The following is a 23,284-nucleotide window of genomic DNA, read 5'->3' on the forward strand; positions in this document are numbered from 1 at the left end:
AAGCCACTCTGCGCCAGCCATTTATACTCAGATTTTGTCGCAGCCAATCGATCGGCCGGCGATCCTAATTCTAATGCCGCTTTCTGTGATAAGTAGTGCCGCGCTGGAAAAAGTCGTTATGCAAATCCGTGAACAAGAAATTTATGTTACGCCCGCCGATAGCCATCTAAATGTATAAGTAAGTACGGGAAAAACGTGCTTCTGCCACAAACCAACTTGTTTTTCCATAAAACGACTTGTACTCCTAATAATTCCCCCAACAAAGTTATTTTCCCTTAGTTTCCTTCAAGACCGTCTTTGACGAAGTTTCAGAGCACACAAATCGATCCTTGATGGCCGAATTCGGTAAAATGGATATTTTTCCAACCAAAAAGTCCAGCGCGACGAGTGAACCTTTTTCCCGCCAAAACAATATGAATGCGAGAAGTGCACATGCGTGAGAGCTGAGCTGGTTTTAGCACTTGCAGAGAGACCGCCTGAACTTCTTTGTCAGATCCAAACAGCTGTGACGCATGCGCACTTCTCGTCTTCTTTCATATTGTTTTGGTGGGAAAATACCAATTTTACCTAATTCGACCCTCAAGAATCGATTGGTGAGCTCAGAAACTTCGTCAAAGTCGGTCTTTAAAGTTTAAAATAAAGTGGAATAGATAGGCAACCGGTAGGACAAGGGAGTTGCGCAGGTTGCATCACCCCCTTCCGCATAATATTTAGCATTCGTTTCGCTGTTTGCAAAACTGAAAAGTCGGTTATTCAGCAGGTTTTGACAGGAATTAGCGTGACAAGCAGGCAACAAGGGTTGACGGGGTGCGAGTTGCACACAGAACAACATGCAGGGGCTGATTTAGCGGTGGTGGCGCGAGTGCCGTGCCGAGATGGAATAAATAACGAGCGGTGGGAGAGGCAGCATTTGCACTCTTTGACCCAGTTCGCGGCGCCGCAGCCGCAAGGAGCAAAACAATGCACCCGTTGCGTGTTGCGGCTGCTTAATTTTTGCCGCTGCCGGGTCATGGGTTCGTGACAGGCAGCACACCGACCCACCGGTCGGGGCGTGTGTGCCGTGTGTCTACCTGCCCCGGCCTCTGCCACCGCGCGAGTACTACACTCGATAACACACACACCGCCCTTTGTGCTCGCCCCCCGCCTGCCTCGGCGCGCCCCTTCTAAATCAAAACTGCACCGAGAACGGACAAACAGGTACTTGCACGCCAAACACCAATGGCCTGGCAATTTCTCTTGTGCTAAATCTCGCTTCTTCAGACGTAAAGTGGGTCGATTCAGGGCGACAGTAGAAAATATTGGAATTGTTGGTTGGATGATCGATAAACAATTAGAGTAAAAATGCAAATGTTTCAAATTATATCCAAAATTTCTAGCGCTTGAAATTGAGATCTGTCCAACAGCGTATGAAACCTTTTAGGGAAACTCTCTGTTCAGAAATAAAATGGGATTTAAAATAAGGAGACTGTTCTAGTAAGGAGACAGTCCTAGTTTTAGTTTATTTACAGTCCACATGAAAAAGTTAAAAATTATTTATATTAATTTGAAATTCCACTCAATTTGCGTCAAAATAAGTGACCAATGGAACAAAACAGTAGCAAATATCACCGAATAAACAGAAATAAAGTACAATTCGAATTCGCAATTCTCAACTGTCCCCTTTTAGACGTGTTACCATTCTAGTATGTTAACTGCGAACCCTGGATAAACGTGCACGTATCGCGTATAAGTGGGTCAAGCCACCGCGGGTGCAGCGCAGCAGCCTTGTTCTCCTTTGGCTCGGCTGCAGAGGAGCTCTGCTCTCTATCAGCGCGTTTCCACCATAGAAAAACTAACGAACGAACCTTTTTATTTTGCTTAGTACTTGCCAGAGGACGGGGGTAAAAGCTTTTCCTTTTCTCTGTGCTGTGCTGTGCTGTGCGCCAGTCTCGCCAGGCGTGAATTATTCTTATTTTTCTTGAAAAGGGCGTGTGCAGCATTAATACTACACAGAATGCAAAATCTCCAGGGGGAAACCACCATTGCTGACATCTCTATAATGCTGTCACACATATAAAAATGCATTTTGTTATTCTGCTCTCAGGATACAAATAAATTTAAATCATATAGTCATGAAGTGGGATATTTTCAATAGATAAATTTAGAGCAGTATTTTTAGAATTTCGTAAAAAAAATAATCTAATCAAAATATCCATCTTTTTAAAATTAAAATTGCATTTTTCGGTTTAGTGGAAGTCTCAGGGTGCATATGTATGCAATTAATTTCACTGCGTTGACAGCTGGAAGCAATTTTGGTCGGTGGAAAGGGTGAGAATAGCGGCGTGCCCTTGTCGTCGCGCGGCGCGAGTTGGTTGTTGTCAGTCAAGATTGTAATTTATATGCAAGAGTTTCGCAAACCTTTTGTAGCGTCTGTAATGAAGACGGGGAATAGAATTTTAAGTTTACGCCGCGTTGAGACCGTTTCCAGCAACGACGTTGCTTTCCTATCTGCCCTGCCCCACTTGCGCTAAAGCCACCCCATGCACACTGCACACACGCAGACGCCAGAGTTTTTTCTATAGAATATAGGTTACGAATGAATCAAATTTAAATTTATAGTGTATACTCACTTTAAGAGGCTGATATTGTTCAAAATATATTTTAGTTTCAAAAATATGAAATTTATAACAAATATTTTACAGTATTTTCTTATTAATATTATTTATCCTTTAATTTTACAAAAACTAATTTCATTTTTTGTCTGTTAATAGACGTAAGTTAAAAATATCAATTTTCATTATTGAAACATTAAAATTTTAAAATACTCAATGAACCTCCCTTTTCATTGGGTCAAGTAACATTGTAGTACATTCAGGTGATGATCTTAATAATTTAAAGGTCAGGACCAGAATTTTCAGGACAGTCTATTTTCAAAACTCGTAATAATTTTAATTTTACAAATTACGTAATTTTTGAAATTTCAAATCTCCGATTCAAATCATCAGAATAACCAGCCCGTTGGCTCGCATTGTTAAGGCACTCTCAGGAGTGTCAAAGCAATGTGAGGTATTTGAGCAGTTCGGAGATCTAATACTGGCTACCCAATGTCAGAGATGGCAAAAAGTGGTTAGTTTAGTGACTCGAATTGCTCAAATTGCTCGACGGGCTGGGAGGCGCACCGGCGCCGACTCGCTACTTGCTGGTTTGCACCTTTCCAGCATGCGTGATTTGGCTTCACGGGACGAATGTCTAGCGTTTCAATGCAGTCCTCGGTGCAGAGGCAAGTGGCCCTTCGGTTGGCTGGGTCCCTGTGCGGCCTGGTGCGCCCATGTTATCCGTTCGCGGTGTTATTGGGACCCGGGTTTCAGCATTCGTGCTAGTGCAGTGCGCGCCCTTCCCGGTCCTCGGACGGACAAGGATAAAAAGAGCAAAAAAAAAAAAAAAAAAAAAAAATTGCAAAAATTAACCACCGTTGGACTTGTCTCGACCTACCCTGACCAGCTGAAGGGTTTAAGGGTGCTTACCCTCACCCCTTAAGTTGCTATACTTCAACCCCCTCGAAAAAAGTAAACCATTTTACAACTCTTGATTTTGAATTATTTTCCATTTCAATTAAAAAAATTATGTTTTAGTTTTGAGGGAAGGGATAGGGCGGTAATTTAGAGGGAGTTTTGGGGAATTCAAAATACACTTTTAAGCCGTGAAGAATAATATAATTTTAGGTTCAAAAAGTAATTTTAGTATCAAAATTGTAGCATTTGGGTTCAAAGGGGATGGGGGTATGCACCCCTTAATTACTTTAGCTGCTCAATGGAAGTCGATACGAGTCTAACGATGGGTAATTTTTGAAAATCTGATGGTTAGAACCCGAGATTTGGAGGTTCAATGAAACCAAGAAAATAAAAAAATGTCGTTTTTTTCGGGAATTTTTCGAAGACTAATAATAGCAAAGATCTTTTTCTTATTTTGTGTTAATATGCATTATTTAAACTCTTCAAAAAATATAAAATAAATATGAGTTGCAATAAGGAGCAACCCTTTTCCCTCTCATCTTGAAGCAGAGCAAATTTTTTGTCTCCTCGAAAAAGAGCTAGGGTAGCTGTTGGCGCTGAGAAGATTGACAGAGGTCCATTTGTGCGAATCCAGTGCGTGCAGTTGTCGCCTTAATAAATCAAAAGGAGTGCGCTGCGCGCACGCAACGAAGAGAGAGGTAATCCGAATTTAAATCGGCGGTAATACGGAGGCTGACGCGGCGGGAAACAAATTGAAAAGGCCGAAAGCAAAAGGAGGGAGAAAAATGCGCGCCAAATTACCGGCAGTCGTCGAGCAAAGGCGGCGCGCAATTGTCTCACTGAGGGCCAAACAAATGGAGTTTCGACGCCAAAATAGGCCGACCGACCGCGCTCCACACACGATATGTTCATCAGCCCTTTCCCAACCAACCCTTTCCGTCGCCGCCACCCAATTTGTCTCAAATGCACCGTTAAAGGGACACTTCTTCGCTTTTCAAAACGTATAATAGCCTTTTTATTCTAATAACTCATAAGGAAACTCTTTGTTTGGGGTAAATTTATTATATTTTTTGTGTTTCTTAATCTCGATCTTTTTAATTTGGAAATTTTTACGACTTACGCTTTCAATTCTGCCCAATAAAATCGTGATGATTAAATTCTTAAACAATGTCCGTTTTTAAATACAGCGTTTTTAATCACACTATAATAAATAGCCCTCATAAATCACTCCTGAAGGATTTTTTCTAACAGTCAGCACGCATTAGTTTGATGTATATTCAATTAGTTTCCAGGTCATTGGGTAATTGGAGAAAAAGAGAATGACTTTCGTTCCAAGTATAGCAGCGCAGGGTGCGGTTTTTTGTTGAATAAATTACGTCGCCGGCGGCGGCGGCGGTGGCGAATGCATTTTGATTAGGAGCGCGTGTTTCGGCCGCGAAATGCAAAAGAGCTCACGCCAACGCGAGAGGAGGCGCCCCGTAAAAATGCTGGGCAATTAAAAAAAGATACGCAACTGGTTGTTTCCGCGCGCGATACCGATCGAAAGGGTTGCAACGAACGCAAGACACCCCCCATCGATTCCGGGCGGCGCGCGGCGCCCGGCCAATTAATCTCAATGATAATGAAGCTTTCGCGTTTTACTAAAATGACGCGGACAAGTGGCCGACGCATTTGTCAGCCGCAAAGCGAGCAGCCCCTAATCACTGCATCTCGCTTGCCGATAAATTTCATCCCCAAAAGGACGCCTCCTTCGTGGCAATCGATCTGTTTTGCAAATCTATAATTACGCGGATTGATTAATTTATTAATGGCGGCCGGCCTAGGGATTCAATTAATTTATCTTTCAGGCAGGGAATTTCTGTTTCTAAGCCAGCTCATTGTCAGTATCAAAGTAAAATAAATTCATCAACTTAATGTTTTTTTATTAGTCAGAAAAAAATACTCGAAAATACAGCAAAATTATTTTTTTAAATTATTGAATTTTCGCGGGTTTGACGGCCATTTTTGTAAATATTTGAGAGCGCAATATCTCATCTCCACGAGGACCAATTTAAAAATCATAGGCGTTCTTTCAATTCCTCACGTTAATAAGATAAGTTGCTAACGAAATTTAAGGTCATGGGTCGAGGTCAAAGGTCAATTTCTGAACATTTTGGGGGATTTTCATAATTTTAAACTTCAATAAGTTTTTTTTTAAATTTCTAAATACTTCTCTTGGAATTTTACATGCTTGAATTTTTGTTAATTTGCGCTAATTTTTTTTTCATCCCCTTTTGAAAATAAGCAATTTTAACTGAACTTTAATTATTTTAAAAGCATATATTTAATTTTATACCAAATTTTTACACGCAGGGGAGTTGAAAAGGATTTTCAAAGAGCCACAAATTTTTATTTATTTATTTATTTTTCTTTTAATTATTCCAAACTAGGAAAATAACCGTCTCGTGCGAAACAGAGTTCGCTCTCCACAAGTGGCGTCGGTTTTGCTCAAAGTTGGGCTCGGAAAGTCTGACTGAGTAGCAATTTTCGGCGTGCATGTTGCGTGGGAGGACTCTAGCGAAGAAAAAGCGGTTTGTTGAAAATTTCACGCGACGGCCGGGCTAAGCCGCGCTGGAGAATCGAGTTTGGGCCGCCATAAATTTTCGATAAGCACTCTCGGGCGCAGATTCGTGCGCTGTTGCACACGGCATTAAATTATGCTAACGGGGCGACGAGTGCGGGCGGGCGGGCGGGTTTGCTTCCTTGAGGGTTGCACCACACTCGAGCCATAATTAGGGGAGCAAGCGCAATAAAAGGCGAGAGAGAGAGGGCATCATTACACAGCCAGAAGCAACAGCAGCAGCGCGTGCGAGAACCGAAAATAAGGCGCGGCCAAGTGGCAATGCGAGGCGCCGGCGAGCAGCGCGACTGAATAAGCCATTATTCTCGGCTCTAATGCTCCAGCGGCCGTGATTGCACCAGCCAGCGGCGACAAACCAGAAGAAATAAGACGAGGCACTGGGCAGGCACGCGCTACAAATGACCACTCCACTGGACAACCGCAATCTCCATTTCGCCTCTCACGGCAGACTAAATTTTGTACGAACCATCGCATATCAGGGATTCCTCTAAGTTGTGCGGATTTATGACTGCTGACTTGTATTTTCCGAGGCATTTCAGTAATCTTTAAACACGAAAACAGCACTATTCACAGGGTTCGTCAATTTTTAATTTTTTTTAATTTTTGGGGTTTTCCACATTTTTTTAATGTAAAATCATATATAACACATAAAATTAGCATTAAAAATCAAAAGTAATATCCCCGTCCAGATTCACCAAATTGGAATTATTTCTAAAAAAAGGTAAAATAAAAAATGTAATAAATTTTTCGATTTTTTGACTTCTTTGCACCCCCAAATCTCGGGTTCCAACGATCAGAATTGCAAAAACTACCAACCGTCAGAATCCTCTCAACTTTCACTTACCAGCTAGATTATTTTTACCACCCACTCCTTTCAACCCAATGGCTACAATTTCATTAAAAAAATGTCTAGCATGTTTCCTCTGGGCTTAAAAATATTTTATATAATACGAAGCTCCTTCTAAATTACCACCCCAAAGAAAATGTTTTAAAATTACTCGTAAAGTAATGCAAAAAACAGAGTTATACAATTTTTTACTTTTCCGAGGGGGTTGTAACTTAGAGGTGGAGGGTAAACACCCCTAAACCATTCAGCCGGCCAGGAGAGGTCGAGACGAGTCCAACGGTGATCAGATTTTGCAATTCTGACAGTTAGAACTCGAGATTTGGCAGCGAAAAAAACATTTTTCGAATTTTTGTCTGCATTCCAATTGCTAAATCTCGGCTTCTAACGGCGAGAATTGCAAAAACTGCACACCAATCAACTTGAATTAACCTCCTCTAGAGAGCCAATGCAATTTGGGGTTGATTTTTATTAAGAGGGAATAAATCAGTGTAAAAGTTTGCTTGAAGTGCCAAGCGACGCTTTTTTACTCGTTACTGTAATGATGTAATTATTGCATGGGGTGAAAGGGGGATGAGGGTTGATCACCCTCAATACCCTTTGGCTATCTAGTAGAGGTCGAGACGAGTCCAATGGTGTGTAGTTTTTAAATTCTGATGATTAGAACCCGAGATTCGGAGTCGCAAATAAAAATTTCTATTTTTCGACAAAATATTCCATGACTATGAAATTTTCCACAAATTGACGCTAGTTTTTCAGCACGTGGCGTGTGTGGCGTCGAGCTGTTGAACTCGCGCGCAAGACTTTGAGCAGCCGTGGAAATAAGTGAGTCGGCACTAATCTATGTTAACGAGTTGCTCGATTGAACAAAGTTTTGCTTTTGAATTTTCCCGGCCAAGCAGCTCCTCTTGTGCTTTTTTGCCCTCGCAAAAGAAGTGTGCATTTCAAGCGAGCCATTATTCGCCAGCTTAATTGTCCACGTACGAGGCCGTCGGGGCTGCAAAACAAAGCCAACCGACAAACTTCAAAAGTGGAGCAGTGCAGACGCGCGCGCTCCTCGCTTCCAATTGTGCGCAGAAAGCAATTCAGGATCATATTCCACGTGCCGAGTTTCCACTCAATTTGGCTTCTCCGAGTTTTGAGGGTTTTTAAATACATTGTAAGAAAGTTACACTGTAATTAAATATTAGCAATTAATGAGAATGGCGAGATTCACTATTGATCCAGAAAATTAGCAGAGTCAGATGAGGTCTGAGTGGACATTAGTTCGAGCAGGCCGCTCTCAAGCAACCGCGCATTTGAATTATTCGCGATTGATCGAGCCCGAGCAGACCAAAGCTTCGGCGCTAATTCCCAAGATGGTGTCGGTCGAGCGTGAATTTAGTCTGAGCCGAATCATTCAATTAGGCGGTGAAAGAGCACGGACGCGGCATCATGTCGAGTCTCTCATGAAAGTATAATCGCAGTTGATGCGCGGAATGCATATCAACACTCTGCTTGTTTATCCTCTTGTGCTGCAATGTTTGAACGACATAATAAATAATTGCATTCGCTGCCGCTGAGTGCTTGTTTATGCTATGTATCGCGTTCGCGTTCTGATTCTCGACAAAGACGCTGACTCATGCCGTGACAAGCAGTCCGACCGGCCATTGGGGTCAGCGGAATCAAGCGGTAGGTGCGTTTTGATTTTACATTCATCGATCTGCCGACTTCTCGGGTTTCGCCCCCGCTGCGATTGCCTCCACGCTCACTGAGAAGTGACACACCTGCGTTCAAACAGAGAGCTCTAAAGGGACAATTCCGTCTTTTCGCTAACGGCAATGAAGAAACGGAATGACATCAACATGAAATGGCAAAAATGTTTTTATTTTATTTATTTTAATCCTTTTGGAATTTAGACAGTCAAATCACCGGGGGCCGGATTCACGCGACGCGCAGCCATGGCTTCTGATGGAGTACGGCGGGAAAGTTTCAAACGTAAAGTGAAATTGGCTTGGAAAATTTATCATAAAAATCCATTCAGCAGGATGAATATATTTGTTTATATTTCTTTAGTAACAGTTGATTAGCCCGGTAATAGGCGAATCGACCGTTAGATGGCACATCAGACTAATAGAAACGTATCAAAATACGCGCGAGTAATAAATTTATTTTATTTTATTTTTTTAATACAAATAAAGAAATTCAATTGATTTGAATTATTAGGTTAGCACGCTTCTCTTTTGACGCTTCTGATTGGCCGCTCGACTGTCTCCTGATTGGCCTCCATTATTTCGACGCCATATTCACTTCTGACGGGCAAAGAACCAACACAGATCGCAATTCGCATCCGGGACCCCGGTGAGTTTTTTTGAATTACATTAGTTCTTTTTTGCAAATATTTTTACGAAGAAATAACTTTGTTTTAAATAATATCAAAGCGTTCGCAGTTTGCCAATTTGCATATGCGGATTAATTTGGACTGTGTGTGCGAAATGGAGGTAGGCATTTTGCTTGGCACATTTGTTGCGCAGGTTGCATAGCAGTGCAAGCCGTGTGAAACGCCTGTTGATATTATTTGCATTTCAATCCAGTCATGCTGAAGCACTAACTATCGCTTTTAATCAGACCGATCAAATTAGACACAACCAATCCAGCGCTGCACAAAAAAAGGAAGATGAGTTTTGGACTGAAAATTAGGGTTAAAAATGATAAACACACTATTACTTAAGGAAATATAAAATTTTCTAGGATTTTTAATCCATCCAAAATAAACTTTATTACGAAGAAACAAGCTCGAGCGTTGCAGACCGTGCTCTCCGCAGCGTTTTCGCAATGACGTCAGAGTATCGGAGAAACAATGCGAGAATAATAATGAGCGTTCGTTTGTTGCAGGCGAAAAGGAGTGCTTTCGCGTCGGTTTTAATGCAAATGAAGTTTTTGCGAGTGACACATAGACAAACACATTGGGGCGTCGCAACAATCAGCGTGACTGGCAATTTGTCTTGTAATTAGATGAATAAATTATGGCGTGTGCGCAACGGCGGCGGCGGCGGCAACATGCATTAGCAATGCACACCAATGAATGCGGAATGCTTTTGCTGCTTTTTGAGTGACTCCGTCATTGGGCCGGGCGTGCCCACGTCATCGGTGACGTCGGCGCGGTCGATACTACTCCCGCAGAGAGAGAGAGAGAGAGAGAGAGAGAGCACGCTGGATTTGCCCGTCGACGGCCGACTGAGTGAGAGCAGAAAAGTGGATCAAATCGGCAGCTGCCACTGAGCATTGTGACTGATCGCACAACAAAACAGAAAGAACGAAAGAAATCCTTTTCTGCAAACACTCGCCCCTGCGCAAAGCGAGAAGCAGAAGAGCTATTCTTAATTTCTTCTTTTATATATACCCAGACCTCCTTTCGCCTGCATTTTGACCACATTTATTTTTTCTCCACAGATCAGATCAATCTTTCTGCCAAGAATATACACCGCAACTTTAGTCATTCAGACTTTGCCAATTTTCTGATGAAACCTAAAAATAGATTGGCAGTTTTATCCAAACATACAACGGCAAGAAAAATTGTTGCTCTTTTCACGAGGGTCCGGGTTGCGATCTGTGTTGGTTCTTGCCGGTCAGAAGTTAATATGGCGTCGAAAAAACGGAGGCCAATCAAGAGTCAGTCCAGCGGCCAATCAGAGAAGCATCGAAAAAGAGGCTTGCCGACCTAATAATTTCATTCCCACGTATTTTATAAGTGCCATCTAACGGTCGATTCACCAATAATTACTAATCAGCTGTTAGTAAAGAAATAACAACAAAAATATTCATTGCGCTTACGGTATTTTCATGATAAATTTTAGAAACCAATTTCATTTTACGTTTGTAACTTTCTCGCCGTACTCTACCAGACGCCATGTCTGCGCGTCGCGTCAATCCGGACCTCGGTGGCAATTTGTTTTAAATTTACGAAAATTTACGTTTAAAAAGTGCATCACTTCCAGAAATTTTTAGAAAATTCCGCCACCCACCAGGCATCTGAGTGAATTTGTGCATTTGAAAGGCAAATATTATTTAGCATATCGTAATTGTTTTGAAGACGTTCGCTAATGCGAGGGCGTGTCACTTTGGCTTTGCCCGGCTCACGCGCGCAAATGCTGCGAATCCGCCGCTTCTGTCGCAACTTGGCGCTTTGCAACGACAACAAGAAGCGGCGTAAACAACGCTTTGTGCCCCAAATTAAATTCTTTCTTGACGCTTCAAAAGCGAGAGATGAAAGCCGGATTTTTCCCCAGCTTAAAGCCTGAACAAAAACTTCTAAAAACAAATCAAATCGAGACATGTTAAAAAATCTTTGAGCGAAAAATGGATGGTGGAAAAATGTCCAGCTCAAATTATAGTTTTTTAACCTCGTTTTTAAAAGGAGCAAAACGTTTTTTCTTATTTTGCTCTTAATTTAAAATCTAACCCCCCCAATTTGAAAAGGGGAAAGGGAGGATATCAAAAAATCTATGAGAAGCGTTTTAGATTGGTTAATACACGTTTTTAGAATCCAGGGGGTGAATGGGGTAAGGTTAGAGAACTTCTTTAACCCTTTTGCTCGTTAGGGAAGGTCAAGACGAGCTCGATGGTGTGTAGTTTTTGCATTTATGATGGTTACAACCCGGTATTTGGCGTTGGTAATATTTGCAATAAATCTAGCTATAGATATATTATTATTTAAGCGTTATCTTTTTAAAACTGGAATTTTACAAAACTCGTGCCTTGGGACTACTTCTGAGGATCCTTTCAGATTTTAAAAAAATTTTAATAATTTTTAAGACATGAAAAAAGCACAAAATTGTCAGAAAATGACCCGTAATGACCTTTGACCCTACAGATGACCTTTAATTTGGAGTCCATTCACGAGAGAACACATAATTTAGATTAATTAGGTCCAAAAAACAGTTTTAGCCTGTTAAGAGATTTATAGGGAAGCAATTTTATATAGCCCTGAGACTCCTGAGCCAATTTTGTTATGTTTCTAAGAAGACATTCAAGTTTAGACCACACCCATTTTAATTTATTCATTGGATAAAAGTATGAGAATAAAGTGTCTTGGCCGTACTTTTCACACTGTCGATTTTGCTTGGCGTTTGACGAATGTGGCGGCGGCTGGAGTAAACGACCGCACACGCTCTCTCGCGGCTTGGGCGCCGCCGTGCGAGGCATTAAATAAATTAATCGTTTGGCCGGCTCCCAAACGGAAAGATTGCGAATAAGACGGTTGTCGTGGACCAGTGAATTGCTGCCTCCGTGACAACTGGCTAACCTACTTTCGCAACAAACTCTCGCGCGCGCCCATGCGATTTAATTTCGCTGCACGCGCGCCGCTGCTGCTACGGGACTCGGCATTTACTCCACGGAATATATCCGTGATCTGTGCTCTCTTCTCTTCGGTAATTGTGTTTGTCCCACCGCTCGTTCAAGTTGCTCTCTGTGCAGTGTTTGGTGGGAAGTAGACCGCGTGTGCTGCAATCCCATCATTCGACGGAATATCTGATTCGAGAAAAGAAGTCGTTCAAGCGGGCAATTCGAGATTTCCATCTTACTTCTTTGATGTTTTAATTTTTCCTACATTTATTGCGATGGATAAACTGATTTTGTAAGCAAATACTAATTTAAAACGACAAGTTATAAGGGAAATTTGAAAATAAATATTAGGTTTTTTCAAATTTCGCTACTCCAAATCTCTGGTTCTAATTATCAGAATCACAAAAAGTACCCACCATTGGACTCGTCTCAACCTCCCCTGAGCATCTATAGGATTTATGGGGGGCATGCACCCTTCCCCTTTCATCCCCATTGCTGCAATTTTGATAAAAAGCGACCAACGTTCCTGGCGGCGCTCACTGCTGTATGGCAATCTTAAAAGCCTTATATGGCAACTTAGGGGTGGAGAACAAACACCCCTTATCCCTTTAGCTACTCAGAAGAGGTTAAGACGAGTACAACCGTGTTTAGTTTTCGCAATTCTGACGGTTAGAACCCGAGTTTTGGAGTTGCAAGAATGACCAAATATTAAGAATTCCCATACTTTTTCATTTTTGTTGCGCCTCCAAATCTCAGGTTTTAAGCATCAGAATTGCAAAAACTAACCACCTTTGGACTCGTTCTGACTACCTTTGAGTAGCTGGGGTGTTTGCTCTCCACCCCTAAATGCTTTATCAACCCTCTCGTAAAAAGCAAAACATTTTATACATCTGGATTTTTTGTAATAATTTGCATTTAATTTTAAAAATATTTTTCTGTTTTAGTTCGGAAGAAGGGATTGCGTGGTAAATTAGAAGGAGTTTTGAATAGTTTAAAATAGTTCCAAGCTCGGAGAAAGTATGTTAATTGTATTTCGAAATTGTAGCACCGGGACTAAAAGGGGGTGGGGGGTAAAAGCACCCCTTAAACACTTTAGTTGGCTAGGGGAGGTGGAGACGAGTCTAACGGTGGGTAGTTTTTGCAATTCTGATGGTTAGAACCCGAGATTGGGGGGTGCAAAGAACCCAAAAAATGGAAAAAGGTTTCATGCCTGCATTTCTCGCTTTCCCTAACTCTTTTTGTTTTTGTAAAATTTATATGTACGTTGTATTGAATAATTCTTCTGGGATTGAATTGAACTGGCAACTTGTCTTAAATATAATGATTTTTTTTCTAATCTTCTAATCGAGATTTAAAAATTACATAGTTTACATTAGTACAAATGAATTTAAAATATTTTATGCACCGAAATCAAACTATTTGGTCTTATTTTTAAATCCTTCTGTAAATATTTTTGCAGAAAACTACAAATTAATAGCTTGAAATTTATTTGGTCTCTTTATACGTCAGGTAAGACAGTTGAAAATTTTTAAAATAGTAAAATTCAATAAGGTCATTTAGGGTCTTTAATTTTCAAAATTTCCCTGAATTCCAAAAGTCCTAATTTATCGTGGACAATTGTAAAGTTAGAGTTTAGAATTTAGAAGCGTGTGTAAAATTGTCACTTGTCGCGTGAATAGAGTTGCTCGGCGGCACGATGGTCAAGGGCGGGGGTGCATCGTTGGGGAGGGTTTGCCCAAGTTATTATTACCGGTAATCGGCGCGGCGGTGGTGCAGGCAGGGCAAAAAGGCTCACTGGGCCGTGGTGGCGGGTGGGTGGGTGGTGGGGCGAGGCAAGAAGCTGTGGCTGTGCTCTGCTCTGCGGGCCAACTCGCAACTCGCGCGCGGCGTCGCCATGGCAACGCGGCGGCAGCACGGCCACCAGCAAAAACACGGGCGTGACGTCAGCCTCAGCCTGCTCCGCCGCCGCCGCCGCCACCGCCGTTGCCGTTGCCGCCGATTGTCTCCCGTAAATTACCTGCCGTTCCGATAGAGAAGAGAAGGGAGGGCCGGGCGTGGCCCCGCCGCTCCCCGGGGACCGGGACCCACTCGTGGCCCCGTTTCACTTTAACCGTTTGCCCTTTCGCGGCTGCACGCTCCGCTGATCCTGCTTTCTTCCGTTCCGACCACCCGACCGATTTCGAACCGATCCCCGACCCTGCCTGCAATGCCGCCGCTGTCTCTCCTCTCGCCCCGCTCACGCGCCTTTCTACCACCCAATTTTGACCTGCTTTCGCCCAGGATCAAGCTGGATTTTCAGTTTTGAGACGGGGACAATCTTGGGTTTTTGTGAAATTGGCCAGGCTTTTACTCGCTCACGAAGGAAAACCGCGTATTTTATTTTTATCAAGCAGGCTGAAAAAGCAGGCTAAATTAACTGTCGTGAATAATGACAATTTTTATTGTTGAAAAATCGTAAAAATTCAAATCTTTCCAATTTTCTCCAAAATTTGCAGCGCTTGACCACATTTTAGGAAACTCGTTGTTGTAAAATGAAATGTAATTTCAAGTAAGGAGACAGTGCTCACTTTGCAGACACTTTTCTCAAAAATTTACTCTGTTAATTAGACCAATTTTGGCTTCAACTGAAGCCTAAGGGATGACTTCATGCATTGACCATTTTCTAGGAATTTTGCAGACTCGAATTTAGGACAAAATAGGGTTTCATGAATGTTTATGGAACGAGAACAATTTTGAGAAGGCCGTAAGGCAAACGAAACTATTTTCGAGCAAAGTGAACTGTTTTAGTATTTAGTTCTAGATAAACGCAATCTTTGAATAAATTAAGAAATCAGCGGGATTCCAATAAAAACAATTTGACGCAAGCGATCGAGGTTAAAATGTGTGGCTGCTCATTACAGTCGATTTACATTCACATTTGTAGCAAAAATTCGGATCAAATTTAAATATTTGATTACAGCTGGCGCGGCGTTAACGCGAGCGACTCACGCGAAAAGCACAGCCGAAAGGGAGAACAGGGGGAAAGGCGACCATCGGACAAAGAGAGAAGAAAAAGCAGCAAGGCTTTCGTCTTAATTAAAACGAGCGCTCCGCGAGATGTACACAAAACAAAAATATCCATTATTTGCACCTGTGCAGGGTGAAATGAGATGCTTTTTGTCTTCGGTTGCGCGAGATATGCAGCCGACGGGGGTGTAATGTCTTGGCGGGGCGGCGTCAACACAAAACAAGCGCCGGCTGTCAGCGGCATAGATTGATGGCGCGCGTGTGTGTGTGTGTGGATGTGTGAGTTTCGCGACTAAACCCTTTGTGTGCTCTATTTTCACTTAACATTTGCCCTGCTGACATAGATTGTAAACACTAAACCCAGCGTGCGCCTTCGATTACCACCCGTTTGCCAACCGCCACTCTTTTTTATTTTGCACTCACAATGCAAATCTCCGCTTGGGTGGCCGTTCTGTCACCAAATAATAGTCCGGCTGAAATCGAAACTTCTTTCAATTCCATTCAAGCTGCTCTCATCTATGCTGCTCACTCACTGCATACGAATTAAATAATTTTAAAAGTTTAAAAATACAAGCCATTTAGGATTGCATTTTCGTCTGAAATACTTTTTTAAAAATTGCCTATTTAAAAAAAATATTATTTTTTTGTTGCAATTCAGCCCAATTTCCTATCCTTGTTACGGTAAGATAATTTAATTTTGAAACATTGTTCAAAGAAAAATAGGCCTGACATTTTAGCTAGTTATTAAATTTTTGTAATTAATGTAAAATTTTACTTTATTTATTAATGAGCGATTGTTAAAAAATCGATTTTTTTAATAATTTAATATTTTATTATATGGGCATGGAGAGTAATTTTAAAGGAAAGTAAGTTATGGCATTTTATCGTGCTTCCGTTTTGAATTTTTATCTAACCTTAAATTTATCATCTCATGGGAAAAGGGCAACCCATTTAAATTGAGTTTTGGTTTTATTTTCCATCAAAGTTAAAAAAGGAATAAAATACGATTCAAAGTACAATTTTAGCACGGTCTTTTATCGCTAAAAATTTTTTATTAGAGCTGCGTAGCATCTGCCAAACAATGTTGAAAACATGGAAACCTTGAAGATCACTAGGAGAAGTCAAAGACGAGTCGAACGGTGTTCAGTTTTTGCAATTCTGACTGTTAGAACTCGAGATATGGCAAAGACAAAATTCACTCCTTGGTGTTCGCAGCCGCAAATAGATGGCGCCACCGTATACTTTCGATTTTAAGGCATTTACTCTGCGATTTCAGACTCAATCCTGCCACTGTGCATTCTTCACTTGATATCTTTACTTTTGTCGTGCTGAAAATCAAAATCGGTTTAGCTAATCGCCGTAGAATCCTGAAAACCACTTTTTTTAAATCAGAAAAATATTTTCTGACGTTTCTACGGCGAATGGATGGATTGAATTTGGTTTTCAGAACGTCTAAAGAAATAATTCTAGAAGTAGAATGCACAGTGGTAGTAGTTATTCCCTCATTCACAGTCAATTTGTGCAAAAAAAATTTACAATTCGTTACTCTACTGAAAATGAATCTTTTGTTGGAGATCAATTAATTTGGTTTACGTTTGTTGGGTTGGAAAGCTCTTCAAGTTGAAGCCCATGACTTAACGACTGGATACAATCGAACGTAATTGAAAAAACAGCGCCGATTGCTAATTAATATCGATTATTTGGCACCAAGAGAGACAGAGAAATCTGCAATGCAGAAAATGCAAATGGGCCTGGGTGTTTTTATTGATAAGCGCGGTGTGCCAATGCGGCTGGGCTCCATTGTTGCGCCGTAATGGCCCTAATTAGCCAGGCCTGATCCGCCGGACGCTCGCTCTTTTTTCCGCTACGCCGAGAGGCAGCTGCGTCTAATAATTCAATTACGTCAATTAGGCCTAATTGAAATGTTGCTGCACTGCCGACCGCGATTATTAATTATTTGCGCACCATGGACCGACTCAGATAATATTTAATTGCCTTCGTCAGCGTAATTCCCATTTCCTGCCCGCTCTATAGGGGATGAGGGACGAAATTTACAATTCATCCCGTATTTCCCCGTTAGTTGAATTAAATTTTGTAGCTTTTCGTGTGGACAACACACACAGCCCCCCTTGCTAAGACTGGAAGGCTGCGATCTCGGAATTTCCTAATGCGGACGGCGGGAAGTTACAAACGTAAAATGAAATTTATCATGGAAATATTATTATATTTGTTTATTTTCATCTAAGTCAATATACATGTAAAATGCAATGTCAGGTTATATACTGTCAGCAGGATTTAATGTTTTTGTTGTTTTTTTCTTTATAAACAGCTGATTAGGCCGGTAATTGGCGAATCGACCGTTAGATCACACGTCACGCTAATGGAAATGTAACAAAATGCGCGGGAATGAAATTATTAGGTCGGCACGCCTCTTTTTTGACGCGTCTGGTTGGCCGCTGCAGACTGTCTCCTGATTGGCCTCCGTTATTTCGACGCCATATTCACATCTAACCGGCGGAGGGATTTTTTTTATTTTCATAGAAGAATAAAAATGATATCATAGAATCTTAAAGACCAATTTGCCGTTTGTGCCATTGCGGCGAACGTTTATTCCTCGAGTTTATACTGTTTACAAATTACAGTAATTTCACGGGAGCACGCGTTTCTCTATTTCTTTCTTTCTTTCTTTCTTTCTGCTGTTGTGAAAAACGGTTGATAAAAAAGCAGAATTTCCCTAAATTGACAGGCTGATTTGTCACGCGCACGCATTGATTTTTCACTCGGCTTTTGTAAACCTAATAAGGCGCGAGGCTTTGCAGGGGGTGAAAGCAGATGCTCCTTCAATTTGTCAATAGACGAGTTCTCTTTGTCGCAACGCCCCGCTATTCCCTAAAAAGCCACTTTTGTCTCCAAATCCACCGCATTCCCAACCATCAAGCGCTGTCAAAATGATTTTTTTCGATTTTTTTACAAGAAAGTTGTTTTGTTGGTAGCAGCAATTTCCGGTTGTATTTGAGTGGCGCAGAAATTCGGGCAAGTGTGCAAGAAGGCGAACTATCCAGGGAGAAGGGGCCGGCTAATGAGTTCATTTGGATCCTTTGAAGCGCCATTAGGGCGCAGAATTATGCTTGGCATACACCTACTAACAATAATACTAGCTTTGCTCGCCCGACCGTGTGCATACGCGCCAAAACTCAAGTGTCAGTGTTGAACTCCACACGCGAAATGCAGAAATTAATTTAATTTTGATTTTAATCAATCGACTAATAGATGGCACCAGTGCTCTCTTTTGATTTTAATGAACTAGTAGACTTTAGACATGCTGTAAACAAAAATGATCAGCCATACGCCGTAGAAACGTCGGAAAATTTTTTTGATTTAAAAAAGTGTTTTTCACGATTTTACGGCGATTAGCTTAACAGATTTTGGTTTTCAGCACGTCAAAAGAAAATATTTGAAGTGAAGAATGCACAGTGGCCGGATTGAGTCTGAAATCGCAGCGGAAATGCCTTAAAATAAAAAATCATACGGTAGCGTCATCTGTCGGTGGCTTTGAACACTAACAATAAGGAGTGAATTTTGTCTTGGCGATATCTCGAGTTCTAACAGTCAGAATTGCAAAAGCGGCACACCGTTCAACTCGTGTTGACCTCCCCTAATGATCTGCAGGGTTGTGTAGGTGATCTGCTCTCAACCCCCACCCCCAAATGACCATATTTCAACCCCGATGATGTTTTTCCTTCAAATTTTAAATATATTTAATTCTCTTGAATTTAATTTTAAAATAAATCTATTGCACCTGTAAAGCTGTTTTAATTGTTAATACTCCAGCATTAATTAATTATCCATTTTTAGTTTTCGCTTTCGGGGTGGAACTTTTGTGTATAGAAGTAAGTTGCAGGCGGTGGAAGCGGCTAGTGCGACTAACTAACTAACTAACTCGGGCCGTGTTCAGTGGCTCTCTTGGGCCGCATAATGTTCAGCATATTCGCGTGGAGTTGCACAAAGTTTGACTCTCTTTGCCGACGACGATGACAACAACTATACAACCAAACACACCCAGCATGCGACACAACATATTCCATCAATATTGCGCAAACTCTAACTCTGATTTATGCTGGGGTGTATAAAAAAATATTCTTCCTTTTTTCTGCGGCGAGTGCTTTCATGTTTTTCACCTCTGGCATTGCATGTGTGAGAGGTTTAAAACTGATTTTCATTTTTATGGAAGCCCCGCGAAAGTAACCACACCTTGGCACAATAATCCTCCTTGTGCGCTTGAAAAAACTTGGTTTGCGGTTTTCTGCAGCAATTTTAATCTCAGATCGGTTGTCTAGACGTCTGCCAAACTCGTTTTATTATTTTGACTGGCTGTCATATTTCAAAGATAAAGATAATTACAAAAAGCGGTTAGCTTGGAAATTTTTTGTTAAATTAACATAAAAATATAAAATTCAACTATGTATGTAAAAATTAAGGGGAACTAATTGAATTGAATGCTGTAAAACTTATTTAAAAAAAATTAAAATAAATCTAAAAAATTAAAACATTAATTGAAATAAATTAATAATACGTCTAATTCAATTATTAAAGGTATAAAGCGTTTTTATCAAAATTTATTCACCCCCCTTTTTCAAACAGCCGTATCTTTCGGCTAAAATATTTGATTTTTAGGTCAGTTAAATATTTTGAGTGTTTCGAGATTCTGAAACCCTTTTCCAAAGACAAAAAATTAAAATTGAGGCAAGGAAAAACTTTGTTATTAACACTCTGAATTTTTCTATGCACTCTTGTCCACTTTTAACGATAGTTAATTGGATTTTGTATATGTACCGAAAAATTAGAATTTCGTCCAAGAAAAAATTAAAATCTTCCGTCTTAAGCCCTTAGAAAAATATTGTTACGACCAAACCCTTATGTTGTTCTTATCGAAACAATGCAGGGTAAAATTATGGTTTTGCAATCGGGCGAGAGTGCACTTTTGGAAAGAGCAGGAAAATGGAAATGCGATCGGGAGGCAAACAAAGCGCGCGCTCGGCCATTACCGCTCTATGATGCGAATTGATTTTGCAATCTGCTGCAGATTCGGCGTTCGCGAGAGTGTGGCCAAGTTGGCAGTTTTCATTCGGCGGCGGCGGCGGCGGCGGGCGGGCGCAGATTATAGCGGCAAACAGGCAGACTCAGCGTTTTTCGGCCTAATCGCGCACCATCATCAGTCTCTTCCCAAATTGGCCTTTCACCGAGCGAGCGAGCGAGCGCGCGCGGCGGATAACAATTTGGCGTCTTGCTTTCGCCCCGGCCGGCATTTATTTGTGATCCCGCCGCAAATCTTTCCCTCCTATCCCTTTATATTCGATCAATATTCCTGCTTGCACACCACTCGTTCCTTTAATTATTATTGCTCCCTCTTCTCCGCTCAAATTGCTGCCTTTTTGTCTCAACCGTGCGAACCGCCTTTGCCGCACTCTCATTTGTCATTTAGGCTTTTTCTTAATGATAAATGAGTTGCTATTTTTTTAACCATTAATAAATTTAAATCTTGGAATTCATGGCTTAAAAACAAAACTGCTTAGGATTCTGGATTACCTGCCGTTGGAAAAAATTGACTTCACTGGAAAAATTAATTATTAAATTGACTGTAATTGATATACGTAGAACAATAAACAACTACATATTTTCAAATAAATTAGTTTTTCCTTGTTTAATCACATGAAATTAAAAAAAAATTAGATTTTTTAAATACCGACATTTTGGCCATTTACACAATTTGGGACCAATTTTTCAATCATCTAAACGTGTACCTGAGGCTACTCGTGTATACTTGAACTCAAAACAATTGCATTAGTCGGAAACAAATTAGGAAATGTCAGTTTTGTTAAAAAAAATCCACTCTCTTTAAAAAAAAACTCAAAAGAGAAAGAAAAAAATTAAACCAACAAGAAAGCGCTCTTAAACTGATCAATTTCCTCCAAGAGTCGCAATATAACGGTTTATGGCATCTAAAATCATATTCTAGTCCCTATTTGTAAGCATTTTTAGATAGTATTTCAGCAGCAAGCAATGAGAAGGATAAACAATTTTGTCTCCCACCTAAGACTTTATACCTTTTTGCACCAAGACTGACGTGTAAAGGGATGTTAAAAAAAACGTTGCTTAAAATTTACCCTGGAAAATGTTACACAACTAGTGCGCATTTGGAAAAAGTTTGTCATTTTCTTAAAGAGCAAAGTGACAATTTCGCTTCTAGAAAAAAGATGGAAGGAAGGAGATCATAGTGAACCCTCGGTTCTGTTTTTGAATAGAAGCATTCATTTTTTAAAATATTAAAATAAAGTTATATAATTTAAAAAATTATGAATCAAGTCTAAATTTTGTTAGTTATAATTCTTGAGCTGTTCAAGCATTGGAAAATAACAACAAGGAATTGGAAAGTGGCAATTAATCCAATATTCAAATTTCTCTTTTTCCCGCTTTAAAAATGATTCAAAGTATGACAGGTCTTTAATATAAGAGAGAAGAATTTGGCGTCAGCCTAGATGGGTTTTGGCGAGCTGGAGCGGCGGGCGCACGTCGCGAGCACGGTCGGCGCGGCTGTGTCGCACGAGCGCAATAAAAACGGGAGTCGGGCCCGGCCAGAGGTGGGCTGGTGCGCGCGGTATATTCAGTCGGATTGGGCCCTTGGCGGGGCCCGGCGGGCCGGGCCCGGCCGGTGGCGAGCATACTCACAGGTCGGGGCGGTGCTGCGAAGGGCCGCTGGCACTCTCAGGGCGAAGAACTGGGCTGAAGGCGGCTAGGAGCACCCAGAGTCATTCTGACCGACCGACCGGCACCACACCACTTCCACTCAGCAATGGCAATGGCGAGCCAGCCAGCGCTCGGGCCTGCCACTGCTGCAACCTCCGGCCGCCCCGCACGGCTGCCTGATCGATAGGCCCGGCCTGCCTCGCCCCGCCGACCCACAGAGCGAGCCACCTGCAACAAGCACCCGCGCCCGCCAGCGCCCCTCGCCGCGCCACCCGCAACCTCCACCCGCCCGCGGCGCCACTCTGGAGACGGAGACCTTACATTCACAGTCGCGCGCCTTTAAGCCAACCAACCGAAGCTCCAGTTTTCTTCGTGTCAAAATTCAAAATTACTGAAGCCACCAAACTGGAGTCAAACGGAGTTGTTCTGCGACACATCTCAAAACAGTGACCGCGGGAAATGAAACAACCGAGAAATTCACGTTTGAAAGGTGAAGGGAGGAAAGCTACAGCTGAAGCTGGCGACAGCAGAGACATCTGCGCATAGCCAGCAAAAGCAGTAAAGCTGAGCAGTCACGTGACTCAATCCCATGATCTCATTGGCCAAAAGTCTTTTTACTAGCTCCCTCCTAGCAGTGCGTGCCCGCAAATTGCTCAAACCAGCTCTGGCGCATGCGCAGTTCTCGACGAACCTTACGGCCTCTCCATGATGTACTATACGTGAAAAAAATGTCCGAAATTTCGGTGATGGTGCTGGGATGGTGTTAGCTCTCTCTTAATCTCTCAGGCTCAAACATAATTTATTGCTAAGTTCTCACTGCTGCATAATTAGATTATATTCTTTAATTTTTTACATTTTTATCATTTAAATAATTGCATCTTGTCCTATCTTTGAGCAATTGCAATTATTTTTGTTGAATCAATAATATTCATAAAGGAAACAATTGAATTTATATTTTAATTAAGAACAAAACTGATACTCTTTAATAATATCTATGTTCATATTCAAACTTTATTTATTCTATGGCAAAGTCATAGATGATGTAATTCTTGGTGAGGCCATGTATTAGACATGATTTAATTACAACACTTAAAATACAACAAATTTATGCTATACAAATAATCTTCATTGATACTCTTCAAATAATCTGTCATTCACATTTAAATCACCCTCATTTAAATAAATCATTTTCACACTCACTGCTTCTGGCACAAATACTCACTAAAATCGTAGAAATTGTACAATACATATGAG

The 23,284-nt window shown here is 41.3% G+C and overlaps 1 protein-coding gene across 34 annotated transcripts in view; it reads right to left on the bottom strand.

Moving 5' to 3' along the window:
* Window positions 1-22,160, bottom strand: part of Glut1 (Glucose transporter 1) — a 97,856-nt gene extending 75,696 nt beyond the window's left edge. For 29 of the 34 annotated variants that reach the window (XR_010575329.1, XR_010575331.1, XR_010575332.1 and 26 more), the window contains exon 1: window positions 22,013-22,158. The gene's annotated coding sequence lies outside the window, so the exon portion shown is untranslated. Of the gene's footprint in view, window positions 1-22,012 lie in introns of all 34 variants that reach the window. The other 5 variants (XR_010575333.1, XR_010575334.1, XM_065491388.1 and 2 more) reach the window with 2 other exon arrangements.
* Between the last annotated feature and the right edge of the window lie 1,124 nt (window positions 22,161-23,284).

The sequence above is a fragment of the Cloeon dipterum genome, chromosome 4, assembly GCF_949628265.1.
Source record: "Cloeon dipterum chromosome 4, ieCloDipt1.1, whole genome shotgun sequence".
In the NCBI taxonomy this organism is placed as follows: domain Eukaryota; kingdom Metazoa; phylum Arthropoda; class Insecta; order Ephemeroptera; family Baetidae; genus Cloeon; species Cloeon dipterum.